At 33.7% G+C, this 25,701-nt stretch overlaps 1 protein-coding gene across 4 annotated transcripts in view; it reads right to left on the bottom strand.

Moving 5' to 3' along the window:
* Acsl4 (acyl-CoA synthetase long chain family member 4) overlaps positions 1-25,701 on the bottom strand; it is an 81,449-nt gene that overhangs the window by 50,014 nt on the left and 5,734 nt on the right. For all 4 annotated transcript variants that reach the window (XR_013154644.1, XM_077106908.1, XM_077106910.1 and 1 more), the window contains exon 2: positions 1,880-1,929. The gene's annotated coding sequence lies outside the window, so the exon portion shown is untranslated. The remainder of the gene's footprint in view (positions 1-1,879; positions 1,930-25,701) is intronic.

The following is a 25,701-nucleotide window of genomic DNA, read 5'->3' on the forward strand; positions in this document are numbered from 1 at the left end:
GTTACACAACAATGTAGTCTTAAGCCATTTCTTACAAAATGGCCAAGTCCATCATTACAATTCAGCTGCATAACCATCCTAATGTGAAACTGTAGCATGTTTTTGAAGGAGATCTCTCTCTTCTCAGCAGTATTAAATATCTTATAAGTGAAACTAACGAAAGAACTCAAACTGATAAGTCTATTGAAGATTGAAATTGTATGGCCATTCCATCAACATCAACATTCACATATCAGAAGCTGATAAAGAAAAGAAGGGCACATATACAAAACACAATAGATAATTTTAAAAAGCCATTTTTATTCTTAACATTTCATTAAGGGTACGTCTGACATTGCAGAAATTAAAGAATTCTCAAATAAGAAGCCATACAAAAACCAAATACAGGAAGCCATGGAAAATTACTTCTACAGTTAATGTCTCCATGTTAGGGGCAAGAATGCATTCCACACTGTTCTCTCTCTTAATATTCATTTGTTTACCTGATAAGGGAATTATTGATTTCTATTTTGAAACACATTTGGGGGGAGCTGAGACAAAGCTATGATAATTGAAGAGAATTCTTCAAAGTGCTGCAGGATACTATCTGTAAATCCTTAAACACAATTGGTCAGATGTTTTGCCAATGCTTAGATATATAAAAACATTAAATCTTTTTAATTTGTTTGTGCTCAGAAATAAAAAAAAATTGTTATTGGTCCATAAAAGCTACTATATCTTCTATTTGATGTTCATAAGCTATTAAAATGAAAGCAATTCCCAAAAGACCAGAAATACTAGAGAGGCAGCATCAGATATAGGGTTTTGGTTTTCGTTCAGGAACTATTGAGCTATAAGGCCTGTAACCAAGTAAATAACCTCTCAATGCCTACTTCTTATCTGTAAAATGAGAAAGTTGGTTTCAAATTTTAAGATATCAAAGACAATTTAAATTTTTAAAAATAAAATAGTGAAAAGAAAAGATAGAGAGCTGTCAATTTTTTGCCAGATATGAACATTTAAAAAAGAGTCCTACCATTTACTATCACCATCATTTCATTAAATAAAAAAGAACATGTTTACTCTCAAAAATTAGAAGTACATATCCTATAAGAAGCAGCAATCCTTTAAATGAAAAATGTTTTGATTTTTTAAAAAACTAATGATCTGCTGTCCTTTTCCTCATTTCACCTCAAACCAGTACAAACTTTTTCATTAGATAGCCACTTGTCTAAAAATCAGTATTTGGGAACCACTGGACTAGGCAATTTTCAAAGTCCAAAGCTCCGATACTATGATTTTAAGTTTAGGTGTTCTGTTACATTTATTTACTCCATATCATGGGCTAGAGTAGAGACCTCAGTGAAGGACATTGCCAATACTTAAATTTATGAAGATCAGAAATAAACTTAAATTAGTTTGAGAAATAGCCAGTAACTAGAAATAAGCTTTAATTTATTGGGGCAAGTATAAATTGCTACAGATTTGACTTCACCAATAATAATGAACCACTGATTGTGTGTTTACTCTCAAGCCAATTTTACAGATGAGAAAACTGAAGCAATGGGAAGGCAAGCAACTTGCCAAAGACACATAGCTTGTACACCTCAGGAGTCAAAATTGAAATTCCAATCTGAGACTTCTTTCTAGGTATGACTCAAAGAAAAAGAATTTATTTGGAATTTAGTTGCTACTTGCTCTTTTATAAGTGAGTGGCAAATGGTTTAAATCTTAGAAGTTGCACAGGGTAAAACATTTTCCTATTTTATTTTCCCAAGTATTGCATTTTAAACACCATCGTAGGTAAAAAGTATCAAGATGCCAGTTAGTATGGTCCCTTAATTTTCTCAAAAAGTTGATACAATTACACATCTAGAACTTCTGAACAACACATACTTACAGATTTCCTCTTTTCCTTTTAGGAACACGTATGTCTTCTGTGATTTCAATCTGCAGTAAGAGACAACATTTATGAGTATAGTGACATGAGAAATGAATCCTGTAAAAGTCAAGTGCTGTTTCACATTACCTATGCACTGTAACCTATGTAAGCCAGGCACCAACGGAAAAATAAGAAACTGTTCTTAATATCTTTCTTTGTATCTTTGATTCCCCACTGTCAGACAATACCAAGTTCAGAGATGAAAGACAATATGTGACCATAGCAAGTTATTCAATCTACCAAGACAGACATCCCTCCTCCCAAATACCTGGAGATGTCTAGTTATGTTTCCATCAAAACTTAAGTAAATATTTTCCTTTAAACAATGCAAATATAAACACAGCCCTGGTCTAAATAGAAAACTAAAGATATTTTCATCTTTCCTCAATTTATAAATAGATGATTTTTTTAAAAAATTGTTTTAGTTGTTGATGGACCTTTTATTTTATTCATTTATTTATATGCCGTGCTGAGAATCAGACCCAGTGCCTCACACATGCTAGGCAAGTGCTCTACCACTGAGCCACAACCCCAACCTTTTGTGATGTTCTTTAAAATACAAAATACATAAACCAAAAAAGTCTGAAGATCAGTTTTGTGGTTGAGGATCAACCTTTTTTAGACAATGCAGTAGAATATTAGTTACCATCTAAACACTAATCATTCAGCAATTTAGTAAAATAAGACCCTTCATTAATTTCATATTGCTAACTTACATTTCAACACCACAGGAGTGTCTGGGCATATGATGCCATGATTCTAAAAAACTGAAGATTTTATTCCATCCATTATCACTCACTACTACTTGCATATAATTATGTTGTGAGAATAATCCTTCAAGTATTTTTAATCTAGATATTCCAATGGAAGTCATAACAACAAATATCCACATATCTGTAATCATCACACTAACCAACTAGTATTAACTGGAATTTTCTCCTTTGGTACCATTAGAAAGATAATAGAAAGAATGATTTGTGTCCAGATCTATCACTAAAATAACAGGTGATGCCTTTTGTTCTGTTTAACAGAATTACTTTCAAACTCAAGTTAATATCCACCGTCTACATTTTGGAAAATAGTATCAGCACATTTGCTTTTGCTTTCATATTACTACTAGAATAAATGCTATCTCATATTTTAAAAAGTACAAGTCTGAACACAAATGGTTAAGACTACTGATAAACAGAAGACAGGTTATTTAAGATTTTCTTATTTTTCTCCCATTTACTCTAATATGAAGGATGGGGAATCCTGAATATACATATTAAAGTCCAAAGAGCTCATGAGGTAACAGTTGTAAGAGAAAAACTTCATAGTTGTATATGCAAATTATATATTATTTCCACCGATAATCCTGATAATTGAAAAATGACCAAAAAACCACCCTTCTGTAAAAGCATTTAAAGATCTGTAAGTGATGGGAGGCTGGGGGGAGGGAGGAGGGAGGGAAATACCTACAATTATCTACTAGTTTATTACATTTGGAAAATAATTCCATCAATAAAAATTTGCAGAGGATAGTCAAAACTTGACCCTTGACACTAGAGAAGTTGTGGAGGATGGTCAAGTGTCAGAAAACTCTTCCAACTGCATGAGAGCACCGGTTTCAACCTAGTCACATACAATTTTACGGGCCCAAATCAGCTGGGCAACAAGAAGCAACTCTAAGAGGTTGTTTAATGCAAACAATGATAAAGCCCAGCATAGTCTGACACATGCCTATAATCCCAAGGACTCCAGAGGCTGAGGCAGGAGGATTCCAAGTTCAAGGCCAGCCTTAGCAACTTAGCAAGACCCTATCTCAAAATAAAAATCTTAAAAAGGGCCAGGACTGTAGTGCAGTGGTAGAACACTCATGAACACGTCTCTGGGTTCAATCCCCAGTACCAAAAGATGGTAAAATGTTTCTTGATGCCTATAACCTTAAAGGTCATTTCCTTTTTAAAAAGAAAGAGGGGTTTTGGGGTGCAGTAGCCCATGCCTATAATCCCAACATCTCAGGAGGCTGAGGCAGGAAGATCACAAGTTCAAAGCCAGCCTCGACAACTTAGCAAGACCCTAAGCAACTCAGTGAGACCCTGTCTCTAAATAAAAAATAAAAAGGTCTGGGGATATGGCTCAGTAGTTAAGTGCCTCTGGATTCAATCTCCAGTATGGAAAAAAAAAAAAGATAGAGGGTTTGAGGGTGTAACTCAGTGGAAGAGCATGCACTTAGCATGTGAGCCCTCCTGAGTTCCATCTCCAAAATTCTCACTCTACCACCTGCTGCCAAAAGGAAGGAAGGAAGGGAGGGAGGGAAGGGAAGGGAAGAAAAGAGAAAAAGAAAAAGAAAAAAGAAAAAGGAATGAAAGTAATCTTTCTTTTTTTTTTAATACTTTTTTTTTGTGATGCTGGGGATTGAACCTAGGGCCTTGTGCATGGGAGGCAGGCCCTCTACCAACTGAGCTATCCCCAGCCCTGAAAGTAATCTTTCTAAGCTAGCCTAAAGGAGTTTTTCTATACTACAGAAAAATTGGCCCTGCACTCTCCTCTCTTCCAGCCTCCCTCCTACAAAACCACACTGTCATTTACAGTCTTTCTATTAAAATAAATTGAAGAAATAATTTAATATAAAAGAACTAAGCATATTACCACCATGCAAGTTCTAGTTATACATGATCAGGGACAGTGATAATTTGGCTAAAATTATAATACAAACTTTATTCAGACTTTTCACTTTTTTTTTTTTTTTTTTTTTTTTTTACTTTTTTGGTGATATATGGAAGGTGGAAAGTCTGAGCTAAGAGAATTTTTAACAAACTAAAGTGTTGGATAAGGTTTATTTCTATTTAATAATAACCTGGTAACATGAAAAAAGATGATAGAGCATTGAAATTTTATCATCTTACAAAATTAGGGAAGAAGGCAACACTGAGAAAGGCCAAGTCACCAGGGACCAAAACAATATTCATGCAACTAATGAGAGTAAAAAATGATTTTAAAAAAAGCAAACAGTGATACATATACAAGGCAGTGTTGTTTAATTTCAGACAACCCTCATATTTTGGGACAGACTTAAAAACAAACCACTAATATGTTTGGTTATGCCCTTTCTGTAAATAAGTTAGTCTGTTAGCCAATATTTTGAAAACCTTCTTCCAAAAGTAAAGTAAATACTAAACTTGTGATAGTATCTGTTGGAAATACTTCAAGCATGATGAATTGTCCTCTGGTAGTTAATGTCTCAAGGCAAATCTTAAGTTCAAAATGAAACATTTCAGAAAAGAGTGGAAAAATATTAAGAAACTTTCACATAATATTCAAATCTGAAAGTAGATTCTGGCAAGTCCTCTTTAAAGCAATTTCCTAAGCAATGGTCTTATATAGGTTTTATTTTAGAGAAGTATCTATAATATATAAACTGGCAAATACTTATGGGTAAAAACTGTCATAGTGGAATGCAATTCAAAGTTTAGTAGAACTATCAAGAAATAATATAACAGTAAATATGATTCCATTATACTATACCTATGTTTGAGTGTTATGAATTCAGAAAAATTAGTAACATGAACACCAAATATTTAGGCAAGTTACTGCTGTGTGGTGATTACAAGTGAATTTTATATACTTTAATATTTTTACACATTTATATATTCCAAACTTTTCAGAAATAAAAAGTGTACACTTACCACTAAATATTAAATTACAAAGGAACAAAAAATGTCTCACTTAAAACATGACTTCGTAATTATCCTATGCAAACTCTTAGAGGGTACTGCTCAGACTTTAAGCTATGAAAGAATCTTTTCTTTCCCCTTGAGAATATTTATGTGTATAAGTGTTCCTAGAAACTGAAATGATCATAAGATTGTGGTTCACTTGATTCATAAATATTAAAATATATTAATAAAATATAAAAACTGAAGTATAACTACCAAAAAATTATTGTGTACAGTATAAAAACTATAGAAATAATTCTAGACTGCAATAGACTAGAATGCTGTTTCATGGAAAAGTTAGAAACTTTTTTAAAAAAAAAGAGTTTTAAAGCCAGGTACAGTGGTGCATATCTGTAATCCAGGAGGCTTTGGAGGACAAGGCAGGAAGCCAGCTTCAGCAACTTAGTGAGCCCTTGTCTCAAAACACAAAATAAAAAGGTCTGGGGAAGTAGCTCAACGATAAAGCACTGTAGGTTCAATCCCAGTACTGCAAAAATAAATAAACAAATAAACAAGTAGAGTTTTAATATTTATCCAAACATTACAAAATATATTAAATAAAGGGAAAGTACCTGTTTTATTTGATTAGAAATAAATTTGTCAAGTAAACTTGAATCCTTTTTTCTAAGCATCTTAATTACACATACACAATTTCAAAGCAAAAATTAAGTCATATTATCATATAATCAAATCATACACATTTGCAACTTGCTTTAAAAAAATACAACTCTCTTACATGTCTTTCCATTTCAGAGAACACAGATACACCATATATCGCTTCTGTGGCATTCCATTATATGACCATATCTCCATTAAGTCTAACCAATATTTTCTATTGGTGGACATTTTGGGTTTGTCTGATTTCTCATTGTCAGAAATATAACAATGAGCATATTTATCAACACATTTATGCCAGTGCCACTATAGTATATATTTCTAGCAGAACTACTCAGTCAAAAGGATATGATCTTTAAATGTTTATTCTGTTAAAAAATTTCCTTCCAGGCCTAGAAATAGTGATACCCCAGTGGCAATGAGCATATCCAGCAACTGGATCTTGATTTCCAAATAATTTTCCCAGTAAAAGGAACAAGAAGGCTGGGGATATAGTCAGTTGGTAGAATGCTTGCCTCATATGCACAAGGCCCTGAGTTCAATCCCCAGCACCAAAAAAAAAAAAAAAAAGAACACAAGCTCTTTGGAGTAGTCAATTCCAGAGACAGGGAGGAGGAAAATGCAATATGAGCCTGGTATAGTCTGGTGTCAGGAAAAAAAAAGTGCTTAAAAAAAAAAAAGAAACATGTCAAAAAGTCACAGGGGCCAAACCTAATGGTAAAAACTGATACAATTTGGGCAACAGAATAATGATAATATTAGATTATATCCCAAAGAATAAGATAATATTCATAATTCCTAGTCTTATAAATAAATGATTGGCTAAATAAACAAATGAGGCAAAAGGGACAAATCTTCTTTACATAAGAATTCTAATTAATAAATGTAGAAGAAATAAAAGAAATAGAAAATCTCCATCAGAACATCACAGGAATAATTGCTACAAGAAAAAATTAAAAAACAGTGAATGCTAACAATGGTGAGCAAAAGTTAATAGTTGAAATTGGATATTGCATAGTTTCAAAGTATCTCCCCCAAGTATTTCATTATTGTATTAATTAAAATATAATATAAGTATTAGTATCACTTTGTTGCAAAGGGAAAAATAGTAACTTTTTTGGGGGAAAAACACATTGACACCATCTTAAGCAGGAAATCAAAGCTACCATCACCAGTTAGTTATAAGGCACATCAACATTATGCAAACTCTGGCAGGATGCACTAAGAAGAGCACAATATTATTTTGGTTGTATTCTTGCTCAAATTTCATAATCTCAGGCCTGGGGTTGGGGCTCTGCGGTAGAGCCCTCACCTGGCATGTATAAAACCCTGGGTTCAATCCTCAGCACTACATAAAAAAAAATAAGTGAAATAAAGGTTTTCTGTCCAACTACAACTAAAAAATAAATATTAAAAAAAATTCATAATCTCAGCCAAGTTATGAAAAATACCAAGATAAACCCAAGTTGGGGACATTCTACAAATACTTTTCAAAATTGTCAAGGTTATGAAAGACAGAGACTGAGGAACTATCATGGACTAAAGGAGACTAGGGAGACAAATAATGCAAGATGGGACCCTGGACTAGATACTGGAACTGAAAAGGGACATGAATGTAAACACTGGTGGGACTTGAACAAAATCTGTAGTTAAATTAATAGTATTGTACAACATTAACAGTAGGATAGTATGATTACATAAAATGTATAGATTAGAGGAAGGTGAGTGAAGGGTCAGAGAAATGGTGTGCTATTTTAAAAACTCTAGTAAAAATCTAAACTTTATTTCAAAAATGAAAAACTGTTCTCAGAAAAAGAATACACAATTTTACATTACTGCCAGCAGCATATTAATGTGCATATTTCCTCACATCTGCTCCAACACTGGATTAAACAGCATGTTCGATGCCTAATACATTTTTTTAAATTTTTCACTTTTATTCAATGACTATCCCAAAATATTTCACTATATCTAAATTTCTCATATTAGGATCTTGCTCAAGACCTTTGCCAATTTTCCCATTTAATTATTCGTTGCTTTGTTGATTCATTAAGAGCACTTTGTATATAAAGGAAATAAGCCCTTTTAAATACTGCAAATATTTTCCCAGCATAGCTTTTCTCTTCATTTTGGATGTTTCTTTAGGACAAATAAAGCTTAGTATGTTTTAAGTAGTAAAACGTAACTCCTTTATAGCTTCTGGGTCATATACTAACTTCAAGTTATAAAATTATTCTCTCGTATTTTCTGAATATATGATTACCAGGTTAAAGATTTTTTATGGGATGTGGGTGGTAAGGTGAAGGTATGAGGAAAGTCTATTGATATATACCAGAAATTACTTTGCAGAAAGGTTGTATCTATTTATACTCCCATCAGTACCACTGACTATTTTACTATGAAATATTTTTATTATTTTAATAGACAAAAATATCTACTTTGCTATACTCTACCCTAAAGAAACCATTTATTGCCTTTAAAACTATGTCATATTCACATTCTTTGAAGTTCTCTTTCTTCATGCCCTTTTTTTAAGCCAGAATTCTGCTTAAAATCCATCTTTTCTGGGATACCTTCACTAATACCTTAAGCTAAAATTTCTGACCTTCTTTGAACTCCTAATGACTCTAATTAGTTCTTAAATTGAATTATATTACCTTGTATTATGACTTTCTCTTAATCGCTTATCTAAAACTATAAGTTCATTTGGGGGGATGACTGTGTCTTATTATCTCTATTGTCGCGACCCCTTGCCCGCAAGGAAGACGCAACTCAGGAATCTTCTTTCAGCAGTTTATTCAGGCCTTGATTTAAGTCTCTTTTAGTGACTCCCTTTCTTTCTTCTTTCTTTCTCCTCTGAGGGCCCAAGCACAGCCTAATAAAGCCTCCCACGTACCAATCTTAAGCTGCCGCGTGGGTCTTTCTTATAGGGTGGCAAGAGATAGCGTGCCAACTCTCCACAAAGGAATTTGATTTATCACAGGCCACAGTGGAAGCCGGCGCCATCTTCTAATGGCGGCCACAATTTACAACAATGGCTTACTACACTCTATACCCATTTTTTCTTGTAAATAGTATCAAATGTTTCATGGAACAAATAACACTGGTCAGAATATACAGCTGGTTTAAGCCATTTGTTTTATCACAGTTCATATCTACCTTTCACTTCATTTGTTTGTAACTTTTTAAGCTAGAATATTTTTCAGGTTTTCAAATCAATAGATATTTTTGGAAACTTTTTGTAAGTACAGTTATATTGTTGACAAAAAGCTACCACATATTTTAGAATAATGATAATCTATTGTAGACAAGCAAAATCCTTACTTCTACTCAAAAATCTACATATTAATCTTTTGAGCACTAGAAGGACAGTAATGTGAGTACATGTAAGTAAGTACAAGTCTAGAAAAAAGGCAATATTTCTTTGCATAGTTAAATCTGCAGTACTGATAGTTTCTCTTTGCCAGTTTTGAAGCAATGCTTGTTTATATATTAGACCCATGTTTTCATCTAAGCTCAATGACAGTCTAATTTGAATGCCAAAACATTCAACCCTAGCAAATAATTCCATTAGCACTCATTTTGTTACATAACTTCTCCAATAATTAGTATAGAGATAGACATAGACCTATTAAGTGTCTACTATTGAGTGCCAAACTTCACCTGGGATGGGAAAATAAACAGCATGCAGACAAATTCCACTACTTCCTAACAAAGTTTAACTAACAAACTAATAGAGTTTCAGAGCCAAAATAAGCATAAAAGTGAAGTAATGATGTCATTAACATCAATAAGTCATGTTTTTAAGGTCTATCTAAGACATAATTTGACTATTCGAAACAACAACTAGGAGAAAAAATTTCAATAGACGAAAATTGCTTCCACAGTGATAATTTTTGACTCAGGGGATCAGGAAACTTATAATAGTGATTTTTAAATATTCTTGACAAATAAAATGCATAATGTTAAACACTAAACTTACCAAATCTCTCCCTTTCAAGTTTATTCGGGAAGTGTGTTGATACAAGTAAATCTGAATTTCCATGGCTTTCATTAAAATATTAGAGACCTGAATAATACTTTAAGGAAGTGCTTGCCACTTTAGTGATCTTGACCAGGAAGAATTCCTATAACAATCATGACTTCCCACAGAATTTGTATATTTTTAGCCAGAAGTTATGCTTTGTTCTTAAAAGTCATAAAACATGAATATTAATAAGTATATACACAGAAATGATGAGTATAATGAGCGGCAAATATTCATGGCATAATAACTTTTGGGGGAAAAAAATCACATTTTCCCCTATAAATTATACAAAAAAAGGAAAAATATATATTTTTAGAAACATAGACTCCTAGAATTAAAACATAACCTGATTCAATGATTCTCAAACTATTACCTAGGGCTGAAAGTTCCTTACAGTTCTATTATGCGAAATATTACATCTCTACTTTTTATTTCTGCCATGAACAATTTTATTTACTAAAACAGCATGGGCTGGGAATATAGTTCAGTTGGTAGAGTGCTTGCCTTGCATGCACAAGGCCGTGGGTTCGATAGCCAGCACACACACACACACACACACACACACACACACACACACAAAGGAATGCACTGAGGTTCCATCAGAACTATTGCCAATTAAAAATAAATTACTCGGGCTGGGGATGTGGCTCAAACAGTAGTACACTCGCCTGGCATGTGCGGGGCACTGGGTTCAATCCTCAGCACCACATAAAAATAAAGATGTTGTATCCACCAAAAACTGAAAAATAACTATTAAAAAATTCTCTTTCTCTCTCTCTCTCTCTCTCTCTCTCTCTCTCTCTCTCTCTCTCTCTCTCTCCCCCCCCCCCCTTTAAAAATAAATAAGTAAATAAATAAATTACTCGGTCCTGTCAAAAGTACATAAAAAGGAACTTTATATAATAGTGTTGACAGAGTGGGAATTGGTAATTGTTTTATAGAAAGCAATATGTGTTAAGAGCTTTTTAAGTCATAACCTGCTAATTTCACTTCCTACTTCTAGGAATATCCTCAGGAAATAACGAGACACACAAAAAACATAGGGAATAATAATCACTGTGGTATAGATAACAGGAAAATTAGGAGCAATCTCAAATCCCCAAAAGGAGATTGGCAAGATAATGATGCACCATTATCAACGATTATTTAAGGATATGAGAAAACATGGAAGATACATGAAGTGAAATTTATTTAAAATGAAACTGAAGATACAAAATCAATTTTCTCAGATTTATATCGGCTATAATTCAAAATGTCTATGAGTTGTAGAATTATAGGTGACTTTTAGTTTATATTTGTTCTACATTTTTAAAAACTTCTACAAAAATGTTAGTTTCATCAATTAATAAAAAGTAAAAAATATAGCATCAGGTTTTCAATCTCTTCTAGTATATGTATGTGTATGTTAATAAGTGACCATGAATATGGCTCAAAAGATGTTTGGCCCTACTCTGGAGGTAAAGTGACACCAAAAGTTGACTTTAGCTGTACTGAGGAAAGTAGATTACTTAGTTTTTAAACTAGACTCAGCTAAATAAAATGATGATATTTTTTCTAATATAACTACAAAGTTAAATGATTCTGAAGGCTAAGCACCCTTGCTGTCTCCTATAACAAAATGTGACTAACAAATATTAATAAGTATTAGTAAGAGATGGGCAATATCAAAAAGCCAGACAATCATGAATCATGAAGGGTTCCACACGTAGATAAAATTATAATTTCTGAAAGATAAAAATTTCGCTTATCCTATTCAAACAAACAGGAAGTCAAATGGAGGATGATATTGGTATAAGATTAAATAGATTCTGCCACATTATACTCACATGCTTTTATCTCATAATGAAAAAGTTTTCAGCTGACCAGAATTAGTCTCCTACAGGGTATGAAGCCTAACCCTAGAGAAGGTATCTCAAGCAAAAAGGACCAAATAAGTATAACTCCTTAAATGCCTGTCATAGTTATAACCAGACTGTTGCTTTCCACATTGATGATCAGAGGGTCTATGAAAGGAGGAGATTTAGAAGTGAACTCTGTCACTCCTTTCTTGTTTACAACATGGTCTCTGGGAACAAAAACTCAAAACTTCAGAGGATATCATCTTACCTAAGATGGTCTTCCTTCAGAAATTCTAATCAACTATGATATCACATTACAAATGTATAACAGCTGACTTCATAATGAAGGGGAATGGAGAAAAGGCTGAATCATTTCTTTTTCTCAACATTTTCATTTCAAAATGTTTTGAGAAACAGTAAAGTTATCATTAAGTAATCTTATTTCTTGTAAGGCCTACACATTTATGAATGTGTCCTGCAATAGCTTCAACAGGGCCTAGCAACATGGATTTCACAACACTAAGTATCATTAAAAAGAATACAGGGCTGAAGATGTGGCTCAAGCTGTAACGCGCTCACGTGGCATGTGCAGGGCGCTGGGTTCGATCCTCAGCATCACATAAAATAAAATAAAGATGTTGTGGGCTGGGGATGTGGCTCAGGCGGTAGCGCGCTCGCCTGGCATGCGTGCGGCCCGGGTTGGATCCTCAGCACCACATACAAACAAAGATGTTGTGCCTGCTGAAAAACTAAAAAATAAATACTAAAAAAAAAAATTCTCTCTCACTCTCTCTCTCTCTCCACTCTCTCTTTAAAAAAAAAAATGTTGTGTCCAACAAAAACTGAAAAATAAATATAAAAAATATTCTCTTTCTCTCTCTCCCCCCCTTTAAAAAAAAAGAATAGAGTTTATATATATATATATATATATATAATTTCACTACAATATACAATAATATCTTTATTTAAAACTTATTGCTTTTAAATTTAAAAAAATTTAAAAATTAGATTCAAAAAAATTAATGCTTTTACTCCAAAGTAAAGGGAAATTGCTCTGTGGATGATGGTTAACTCAACTGCATTGAGCCAGTGCTTCTGAAGTAAAACAAACTTAATCTCTGGATGAACTGGTTTAAATGAAAGTGATCACATTTCCCAGCTTGCCAAATGCTGGTTTACACCTGTTGTCCAAAAGAATTATCAAAGACCCTCTCTTTTGCAGAAATATCCTAGTAGTGATTGTAGTTGTACCCCAACTCTTCCCACAGAGAACAAGACAAAAAAGTATGACTTCCAAGTACAAACTCCTCTTTGAATCCTAAGTCACATGTTAGACAAATAAATGAAAATACTAGGTATATGACATTAAACACAGACAACCAACACATGATTCCAAATGTGTCAACAATATCAAATTACTATTAATTTTAAACAGTTTATTTACAACTGAACAGTTAGAATCCAACTGAAATCTAGATTAACACCTTAACTATTGACTTTCTGAAGTCAATTCCTAATCTTGAAAACATATAATACATTATATTGGGCACAGTGGCACACACCTGTAATCTAAGCAGCTTGGGAGGCTGAGGCAGGAGGATCAAAAGTTCAAACCAGTCTCAGCAACTTAGTGAGGCCCTAAGCAACTTAGCAAGACTCTGTCTCAAAATAAAATATAAAAAGAGCTGGAGATGTGGCTCAGTGGTTAAGTGCCCCTGGGTTCAATTCCTAGTATCAAAAAGAAAAAAAAAAGTATAATTTAGTACAGAATAAATCAGATTCACTGTAAGAAAATATCTTCATTTACAGGTTTTTGGTTTATATGAGTTTTTAAAAAGAGTATAATTCTATTTAAAAAGTTGTGTTCATCCTTTCTTTTTAGAAATCAGAGAAAAAGATACTGCCATATTAACTTTAGCATGCAAAAAAATCTACACTTGCAAGGAATACATATTTTTTGCTAATTAAAATATATAAATATATAACCAGTTATAATTTCCCATTATGACTTTCTGGAAAATATGGGTGAGCAATCTTAGAGTGCATATCAAATGAAGTATCTGATTCTCAATCAGATACATAAAAGATCAAAGCAAATCTGAACTATTTCTAAATTAATCCAGAAACTGCAAGCTCCAACTCCTGGAATAGTCTTTCTTTAGTACAGCCTACCAATCAGAATACTAAGAAAGATTGTATTTAAAATGGCTGGGGGGGGAAATACTACAGATCAGCAGGAGCTATGCTTCAAATGGTAAGGAGGTGACCATTCAGGTTTCAAATACAACACCATGTCTTAGCTGAGAGGCAGTCCATATGGTAGCCTGGGTTCAATTCCAGGCTGTGCCATTTACTAGAGATGAATGACCTAGGGCAAGTTAACCTCTTAGCCTAAATTACCACAACTATAACATGGAGGGACTACTACTATGTACTGGGACTCTTGTAAGGTTTAAAAGAGTTAAAACTCATAGCCCTAGCCATTATGAACTTGTTTCAGTTTCTCAAAAGCACCACCCTTAATCTTTCACCTCTCCTTCTAGCACATACCTTTTACTCTGTCAAGAACATTCTCTAATCCTTTTTTCTTGCTTCCTTTAGGTTTTAGTTTAAATGAAATTTGTACTAAGCCTTCCTTGACCTCCTATTTATGTTGGCTACATCTGCTATTTATGATCAAAGCACCCTATAGCACCACACTTAAACTTTTCTAAATTTCTGTTCCCTTGCTAGGCTTTACTTCTCAAAGAGAAAAATCATGTGTGTCTTGACCACTAAAGTACCTAACACAGTACAGGTTCAGAGTAGGTGCTTAATAAATATTCCTTGAATAAATATGGAATGAAATAATAAATTATACAATGGAGAAAAAAACCAAAGAAGGATTTTAAACTAAATCTTTCACTCTAAGTAAAAGTTTATGCTTCTTTACATTTGAGATAAATAGGACTGCTTCCTCTCATACAGCAAGAGGCTTGCCATTAAACATGACAAGTGTCCATACTCTGACCAAGTACAAACTTTATGCCCATTCTGCTTATGAATAACTATGACTTCACAAGCAGAGCAAATAACAGTCTCTTCAGTGTGTTTACACTTATTATTTCATGCCCCATATTCCAAAGCATCTATTAAAATAAGGATATCACAGCAAAATTATAAGGCTAGTATATCTCCCTGAATATTATCAGCTAGGCAAAATGAAATCCTTGAGCACCAGTGTCACAGGTGTTGAGAAGAAAAGGAAAGTGTGACCATGATCACAGAAAAGCATGTAAAAGGGGAGGGGGTTGATATGGTGGAGTAAAACATTCAAGAGCTTGTCTAGAGGGTGCCACTGGGTGGCAGTAGTACCCCAGAACCTACGTTGAAAGCTCACAAGTCTGTTGCCATTACTTTGATTGGCAGAAATAATTCACAGGAATTCAAGTTCCCTCAGTCTACCATCAACATAGGGCAGAATGTTGTACTTATCGGAGCCTTCTGGAAGGTAGCTCACTATGATTCTCAATGAACCAAGAAAAGAGAGAAGGGGATAACCTAGAAAATTTTTTCAACCTTTAGGATGAACCACATGAAACTGCCAACAGCAAAAAATCTGTTACATACAAAAAAAAAAAAAGCAATTTCAAATGGGTCAACCTAACACACAAAACCACACATATTCAAAATCACTGGCCTTTTGAGAAGTCACTTATTGAGGAGCACGTGTCATATTTCTCTGGTTTATTAAGAAGGAAAAAGTTGAGAACACCTACATGCATGGTTGGCCTTTTACTTAAAGATATCAAGAATTAACTAAGCAAAAAAAAATTGACATAAAACGATATCTAAGGGTAGAGAATGAACCATAATAAAAACAGTGGATGTGAAAAGAGAATAGGATCCTCAAAGAAACTGTTATACTGTGTTAAAAAAAAGCAAATTAAAAATGGTATGCAAAATACATTTTGTAAACTAACTTTTACAGAAGTTCAAATAGTTTGCAGGGGAATGGATTTATATTCTCCACAAGAAAAAAAATATAGAAGGATATATACTAAAATATCAGTTGTCTTGATACAAGGATTATAATACTGTGTTTGCTTTTTATCACTTTATCTATATATGTTTTCTAAGATTAATACATACAAAACTTTGGAATCCTGGAATAGGAAAAAATTGGTAGAAAAATATGAAAATTCAAGAGAATTCTAGAGTTAATAGTATTGTCCCAGAGTTACATTATGCAATATTAAGTTAACATTAAGGGAATATAGGTAAAATTTATATATCAGAACTCTGGACTATCTTTAACACATTTCTGTATATCTAAAATTATTACAAAATACGATGGGCATGGTGGCACATGCCTGTAATCCCAACAACTCAGGAAGCTGAGGCAGAAGGATTGCAAGTTAGGGACCAGTCTGAGCAACTTAGCAAGGACCTAAGCAACTCAGAAGACCCTTTCTCAAAATAAAAAATAATAAAAAGGGCTGTGAATGTGGCTCAGTAGTTAAGCACCCCTGGGTTAAATCCCTAGTACCAAAAAGAAAAAAGAAAAAAATCTAAAATAAAATGTTAATTTAAAAATAAGCCATTTAGTAATATCACATTTTTTAAATATGGAAGTATAAACTAAAAACTTTTTTAGAAATTTGAAAAATCCATATTTTTTATACTGGAGATTTAACTCAAGGTGCTTTGTCAATGGGCTATATCCCTAGCATTTTTAATTTTTTTTTAGAGAGAGAATTTTTTTAATATTTATTTTTTTAGTTTTTTTGGTGGACACAACATCTTTATTTTTTTATTTTTTATGTGGTGCTGAGGATCGAACCCAGAGCTGCGCGCATGCCAGGTAAGTGCACTACCATTTGAGCCACATCCCCAACCCCTAGCATTTTTTTAATATTTATTTTTTAGTTATAGGTGGACACAATGTCGAAACCAGTGCCTCACGCATGCTAAATGAGTGCTCTACTGCTGAGCCACAACCCCAGCCCCATTCCCTAGCATTTTTTAGTTTTCATTTTGATGCAGGGTCTCATTAAGTTGCTTAGAGCCTCACTAAGTTGCTGAGGTTGGTCTTGAACTTGTGATCCTCCTACCTCAGCTGGAAGAGCCCGAGTAGCTGGGATTACAGGTGTGCACCACCACATCCAGTTTAGAAGAATCAATTTGATTAAGTCATCCCTATATTAAAAAAAAGGCATATAGTGGAATAAATCTTTGACAGTAAGTCACTACTCCTCCTATCATTACAACAGAAAATTGTAAAGACAATTACATCATATGTCTTTTCCTAAATACAAAAGTGATGTTACCCTACTGGGCATAGTAGAGTCATTGAAACAGGAAAAAAAATGGTTAAGTTTCATAAACATCATAGCTGAAGACTACCCATCATAATAACACACAGAATAGAGGACAAAATATACCAATGACAATCCATTTGGTTCACAGTATTCTTAAAAATCTATTTTTCCAAATTCTGGGTAGTTATAAGTGCATATGCATGCATTTGTTCAAGAAATATTCAGTGAGTATTACAATGTTTACACTCATGAAGCTTATTATTTGATAGGCAATATTTAAAATGGACAGAATAGAAAGCTAAATATATATGTAGAATAGGAAATGAAGGTCACCCAGGAGGCAATCCTCAACCCTATAACAATCTAGACAATTATAGGCTTTTTAAAAATTTAGTAATAACAGCTACCCTCCATGATTATCCAGTTATACCTGTTACTGCTTAGGTATTTGCTGGCTTGCCTAAAAGTGGATTTTCTTTTCTAAGTTTCTTCAAATATTTGGGCATGAAAAAGTATGCAGAGTAAAGGATGAAAGTGAGGTTCTAAAAGAGACCTAAAGGGACCTTCTATTCTAAAAGAATAGACGAAAGAAAAACGCAGTGTCAAAAGGCACAAACAGAAAACTAAAAGATCCTGATCAATCTTATCTACAGACTAGCCAGCTATTACACCCTTGTCTGATTATTTTATTCCAGCAAATGTGAAATTTGGAATAGGTCAGTTCCACTACAGAACACACCCAATGGAGGTTTCAGTACCTAAGTACATAAAATACCTCAATATATGCACAGTTCAGCACAGTGCCAAAATAAGAACTCAGTGCTAGGATTATAGCTCAGTGGTAGAGCACCTGCCTAGCATGTGCAAGGCCCTGGGATCCAGCCCTAGCACTGCAAAAAATAAGAACTCTAAGAAAAGATTAAAAGAGAAGTACTAGAGTACTAAAACCCCAAGCAGATCAGAAGTGTTTTTTCCCCCGCATCTAATGAAATACCATTTAAGGAAAAGGGAGTTACATGTCTCCAAACAAAGGTCAGTAAAGGAACCTGCTGCAATTTCAAGTGTTGATATTTCCTGCTAGTAGATATTGCCCATAAATCCCTAATGCATTTAGCTTTTGCTGAACAGGCAATGTATAATGCCTTTAAGGTATCCATTTGCAGTTATTTCTATGATTATTTAATCTAAAATATATCATCTTTAAACTAGGCAGTAATTCAATACTTCTTGAAGCATCTGTAACCAATGTCAACAGCAATAAAAGATAAGAACATAGTTTGCTTTTTCATCTATATGAAGCAATCTGCTGCTCACTCTTCTTCAAAGGCAAGACCAAGGTCAACACAGAGGATGGTTTTGAAATGTTTCCTCCTACCATAAATCATCTTGAGCTCTGTTGGTTATGTGAGAATATCTTACAGGCCATACTTTTTAAAAAAGAATAAGAAAAGGTATCATCGAAATGCTTTTAACACCCTCATCTTATGGTTTCTAGGACTGCTATGCCTGAAAATAAAAAAGAACAATACTGAAGTTCAGAGCCTGGTGCCAAGTCCAGTCAACATGGTAATCTTTCAGCAGCAATGTGGCAGTGCCAGTAAAAGCAGGGGGGAAATGATGTAGCAGTAGCAGGACGTGGCCAAAAAACTTGGCCAAAACTCAAACTCCTAAAATTTAGATCATTCCACGGAACAGTTTTATCCAACCCAAATAGGTAACCCTACAACTTTCAAATATCATTGATTTTTCCTTAACTTTGGAGGTAGATGTCAACAGCATAGTTCACAGTTTAAGAATTAATCTTCCATCTTAAATTCCTGGTCACTTCTCCCAATGGGAAAAAAAAAATGTTTTCCCATGATTTTGTGACAAAATGTTTTATCTAGAAAAGACTAGACAAATAATAAGACCTTAAATGCTTATTACCTTAGCTAGGAATGATGTCAAAATTTAGAGAAATCACTGTAAGTTGAAAAACAATGTGTGTAACCAAAGTCAGTTACTCCAAAATGATTGCTTCCATCTTATTAAAGTCACTAAAGCAGCATGTACATATTGAATAACAATAATCCCACCTTTGATAAAGAATGATAGAGTTCTAAATCAATTTTGCTAATGTTCACTGGCAACTGATCAAATTAAAAACTGCAGAGCTTCTCAATATATTACTTAGCTTAAGGAACCCATAGGTACACCTTTGTTTTTAAATATGTCTCTTAAGTACAAGCTGGATTTGAGATTCCTGGTTTTCAAAACTCAAGGAGTTCCCTGGCTATAGACGGTAAATTCAATGCTACTTCCTCTACATCTTCGGTAATGCCCTAATATAGCATCCACCTCCTGTTTCCTGCTGGCAGTGTCCTGAGAAAGATGACCCTTCAAACAAAGGTGGGGGAGGAAAGTGGTCAACAGCCTTCCCAAGTTGAGGACAATTGGAAACAAGATGTGAGCAGACAAATACATTGTCCATATTACACAAAGTATAGTCCTTAGTGTTAGAGGTTTTGTTTTTGTTTTTGTTTTGGAGAAAAAAACATCAGTATTTGAAAACTGTGTTAGGAAAAAATCCCCAGTTTTCTATTAGCATTGTAATTATATAGGTCAGTCACTCCATAGAAATATTTCAGGTAAACAAACAACAGTGGTAAAAATGCAGAGTACCACAGGGATAAGACAGGGATTGGGGAGCTACCCCACCACTGGAACTTCTTCCTCCCAAGTGCCAGAGCTGTCACCTTTATAGAGCACTTATGTTTATTTATACTTTATTATTACACCCCTACTGAGCTAGGATTCAAGACAGCTGGCTGGGCTGGTGTAAGTGTCTTTTTAACTCCACTAACTATTTTGTAATCCTGGGGCTAAGAATTACCAATCATTCAGTTTTTAGCCAAGCAAGTTCCCAAAATAAATGCAATGATAATGGCTGACCTGTTAAAAGTGATGTTGGTGAACTCCATTTCAAAAAAGGAATACAAAATAAGGCAGGGGCGTTCACCATGAAGATTTTCATTTTATAATTAGTTGTCTCTTATAAAATAGCCTGTACTTTAATACCACTTGTAATGAAGTACAGTACCCACTAAATCCATGGGAGATACATTCCAAGACATTCTTCACATGCCTGAAATTGTGGCTAGCACTAAACTCCATATACACTATTTTTTTCCTAAACATACATATCTTTGATAATGTTTAATTATAAATTAGGCAAAAGAAGAGATCATGATAAAAATAGAATAATTATCACAGCATACTACAATACAAAGAATTTAAAACTTATAAACTGATTATTGCTGGAACTTTCTATTTGATATTTTTAGACTGGTTGATTGTGGATAACTAAGACTGTGGGTAACTGAAACTGTGGAAAGTGAAAACCTTGGGTAAAAGGAACCTCCTGAATTCTCTGAGGGCTATTTCCTAAAGAAAGCTTCTCTCCTACAAATATTTTAAGATTTAATTTTTTTGGAAATCAAGATAATGTTAAAAACCAATGTAATTATGTTTTTAAATGAAAAGAACCTGCTTCCACATAAAAATTCTGACCTAAAACTAAAATCTAAGTAAAGCGGTTACAAATTTCTAGGGAAATTTTTGAGTTGCATAACATCCTTAAGAGGTCAGTCATTTTGCTTAAAAATGTATAACATGTACCTGTGTTTGAATGAGAATGAGAATGCTGACTATTTGGGGAAATAAGCACTACATGGATTCCCAATTAAAGGTTGCATAATTCATCAAAGTTGCACCTGAGCCCTGACTTTTCTAGCTCCCAGGTTATGGAAACAACTTGCATCTTGGAAACTCTTAACTTACTCAGTAAGGAATTGTTTAGGTGCAGAGGATCCCAATGCCTTCTAAAACCATTTTGGGCTTGCCTTGCTACCCGACACTTTCTGCACCCCAAATATTCCACCAAAGACTTTAAAACATCCTATAACATTGTAATTGACCTTTGACCAATTTCAGAAAGTGGTGATTCCAAATTGTTGGAATACTTGCTTTTCTCTTTTCTGCCCTATTTGTCTAAAACACATTCATCTGACAATTGTTATGAATACTTCTGTTCTATCCTTCAGTAAAGTTATCCTTTTTCAATTATTCTTTTAGGATACTTCTCAACTTGGTATCTTCAGTGGTTATGTGGATCACAGCATCTTTTGCTTGGATTCGTTCCATGCAATATTAGTGTGAGCTCTCTTCTCAAAGTCATGACTGAATTTTAAGCTCATTCACCAAGTTCCTGTTTCCTGTCTGAAGGAACTTTTTAGCTTTCAGTTCATATGAGAAATAGAAACATATTCTGAGCACAGTGAAGGATCACCATCTTCCTAGCAGTAGCAGCTCTGCCCACTTCTTTAGGTTTTCTTTGAAGACACATCAGTCAGGTACCTTCAGGGGAGTGGTCCTTCAAAACCTATCATTACTTTCTTACAGTATTAATAGTTTAAGCACACATTAAAGGTAATAAACAAAATACCTAAGAGAAAACAGGTATTTCATCATGCCTTTCCACTGTATTAACATCTAACAACCACTAGAATCCACTATTAACATTTTCAACACCTCTTTAATAATCTAATCACACATCCCCTTCCCATTAATCAGCTGAGAAATAGGGAACCTCTACCCTGACTCCCCTGTAAAGTCGGCTAACTTGGTAGCACCTCTGAGAGAAAACTCCTGCTATAAAATCAATTCTGAAAAGGCCAAGATGCATATAGTCTTGCAAAATAGAGGCTGTTTCCATCATCATAACAAAAATATGAGTGGCTAGGCAGATCCTTAATCATATTAACACCTTTTATAAAATGCACAATTGAATTTGTGGAAAAAATGATTAAAGGAACAAAAAGTCTTCATCACAAAACAATGTATTTTTGCCTTTAAACCCCACAGCATAAACCCAGAGGATATTATGAGCCTTCAGTGGATATGTTTAATAAATGCCTATAAATGATAGGAGAAAGCGGTATACAGACATAATTGCCCAAATCCATCCTGGTTCCCCATCACAGCTCTGCTCTTCATTTTCTAGAGGTATATACAGAAGATGACTGACATTGCTACAGATACCTAGATTTTCTTTACTCTTATAAATTGTAAAATAATATAACTTTGCCATGCGTAACTTTAACCAAAAACTAGACACAGCTGTTGGTTTTCTTTTACCAAAAATAATCATTTGGGTTAAGTTTTTTAAATATTCATGAAAATATACAAGCTTCCTAATGACATTTTAATGCAATTCACTTATATATCATCACTAGCAACTACAACTTAATTGCAGGCAAGCACTGTATAATGATGTTTCCATCAATGATGCACGATATATATGATGGTAGTCCCATAAGATTACAGTGGAGTTCGCAAATTCCTATCACCTATGAAAGTTGTAGTGCAATACATTACTCATATTTGTGGTGATGCTAGTGTAAACAAAATTACTGTGCTACCAGTCATATAAAATCATAGCATATATAATTATGTTCAGTAGGTGTGCAGTGGGTTATTCCACCTAGGTACACACAATGACAAAAATCAGACCAAAAAAAATCTACTAACAACACATTTCTCAGAACATCCCCATCACTAAGAGACATATGACTGTGACATGTTCACAGTTACATTTAAAATGTTCTGTTTTGAACTGGTCAACACCAAGAACATAAAGCTTCCTTGACCATTTGTTTCTGGTGACCATAACTTTTTTCAAGATTATAGTTTGTCCTAGAAACTGGTTATTTTAACTAAAACATTACATTTACATGGTACAATGTTGTTATAGTCTCACCAGACATCTTTTTCATTTATTCAGTTACTGATCCTGAACAATGTTCCCAGTATAGTTTTAAGTTAAAGGAAGCAAGTTTATGAATCAGTATGTATAGTGAAAACCCATTTTTGTAGAAAGATGATATACATGTGTATGCACCTGTGATTACAAGCATGTATACATGTGTTTTAAAAACACTATAGAGGAGCTGGGGATATATAGTTCAGTTGGTAGAGTGCTTGCCTCGAATGCACAAGGCCCTGAGTTCAGTCCCCAGCACCACAAAACAAACAAACAAACAAAACACACACACACACACACACACACTAGAATTGTATAGGGTAAAAAGTTAAAGTTATATTAAAAAAAAAAAAAAACCTGAGTGCTCACTTATCTACAAGCCATTACATTTCTAGCACAGTACTGTTACATAATAAAGAAATCATATTGAAATTACCCTTCAGTGTGCCAATGTTTCATATATTAATCTTCAAAATTACTAATAAAAATAAATTATAAATTGTTTTAAAAACACTATAGAGGGGTTGGGGATATAGCTCAGTTGGTAGAGTGCTTGCTTTGCATGCAAGCACTGTGAGTAAAATCACAAGCGTCACAAAAAAAAAAAAAAAAAAAAAAAAAAAAAACACTATACAATTTTATAGGGTAAAATGTAGCCTTCCTCTAACAGCACTCCTTTTTCCTCTAGGGGTAGTTACTCCTGGTGTGATATCAATCAGACCTTTTTTGTTATCTGTACCAATGATAAGGGTTTATTTGTTTTTAGATAAGTGGAATTATGGTATACAACTGTACACCTCATCTCCTACTTAACAACATTCTCTAGAACTCCTATGTCAGTTCGAATAGGTCTCTTTATGTTTTCCTTTAATTGCTCTATGATATTCTACAGTACAACCTATTATTTAAATCATTCCCCTACTGATGGATATTTAAGTTTCTGCCAAGTTTTCACTGTAGTGAAACCTTATATAGCTTTATATACATGTGGAGATATTCCCTAGAATTGCTGGATCAAAATATATGTACATTTTAAAATGAGAGGATTAGATTATTATTTCTCAAAGACCTGTACAGTGTACGAGTGTGCTCATTTGCTAAAAGTAGTTATGTTCAGTTTTTTCTAATGTAGTTGGTGAAAAATGGTTTACATTTCCATATTTTTAAAAATATTTTTTAGTTGTAGATAGACACAATACCTTTATTTTATTTTTATGTGGTGCTAAGGATCGAACTCAGTGCCTTCAACATTCAAGGCAAGGACTCTACCATCGCGCTACAACCCCAACCCACATTTCCCTAATTATCAGAGTGAATTTGAGCATCATTTCTTTTTTATTCATCATTTTATTTACTTTTTCTGAGAAATTCCAACTTATATTCCTCTGCAACATTTTAAATGAGTGCCTGTCTTACTTATCCATAGGAGCTCCTTATATATCATGCATATTATATAACAGAGGCCCTTTATCTAATGTGATTTAGAACACTTGACAGTTAATTAAAAAGTTAAATTTGGGTGAAAATTATTTTTAAATATGCATGACACACATTTTATTTTATCAGTGGTAAATGTACAATCATTCACCAACATTTTGATATAGGGCCAAGAGGCCAAGACTTTTGTCTTTAACTCCAGGCCCACTGATTGTATAGAACTTTAAACTGAATTCTTGGGACAAAACTTCAAATAATTTAAAAGATACTTACAAAACAATGTGAGTGTAAAACTGTTTTGATTTCTACATTAATTTTACACACATATATTATAGTTGTCCTAGCCATACCTAGTTAGTATTTCCCCTTAGCAACTTGTTTCCAACTCTTCTTAAAACACTCAATTGTTTCAATATAATGAAGCTTATATAACAGAATTGTGTTTTCTTCAGTATCTACCCACTCCCCAACACTATCCCCCACCCCAATATAAGATGCAAACCCCAGCATTGTACTACTTCATCTGCAAATTTTCAGTAAGAGCTCCAAATCACCCAACTTGTGTTTGACCAGGTTACAAAATATTAAACAAATTACCTGTTTAAAAAAAAACATGTACAACCAAACTATACAGGTTAAATAATAAAAACATCTTGGTATACAAACACACTAGAATGCTACAAATTAACCTATTAATAGCAAAGTTTCAGTGATAGGAAATTGAACATCCTCATTTAATGAGGTGATTCAGGTAAGTGGAAGTCAATTAAAGTTTCTATTGCATATGTGGAAGCTATTTCTCTCTAGTCTCACATTTACTTTTTCAACTTTCTAAGATGTCATACTTTCCAAAAGTATTAAAAATATGTACTTATATTTTAAAATATATCTTAATTTCTTTGTATGATAAGAGGTGGGTATCCATTTCCTTCTGAATATATAAGCAAGGATCTTAAATCCATTTCCATTTTCAACAACACTGAGCATTTAAAAGAACTAAAGTGTCAACTTAACTTACAAAAGAAGGAAGCCAGGCAAACAAAATAGTAGACAATAGACAAA

The sequence above is a fragment of the Callospermophilus lateralis genome, chromosome X, assembly GCF_048772815.1.
Source record: "Callospermophilus lateralis isolate mCalLat2 chromosome X, mCalLat2.hap1, whole genome shotgun sequence".
NCBI classification, from domain to species: domain Eukaryota; kingdom Metazoa; phylum Chordata; class Mammalia; order Rodentia; family Sciuridae; genus Callospermophilus; species Callospermophilus lateralis.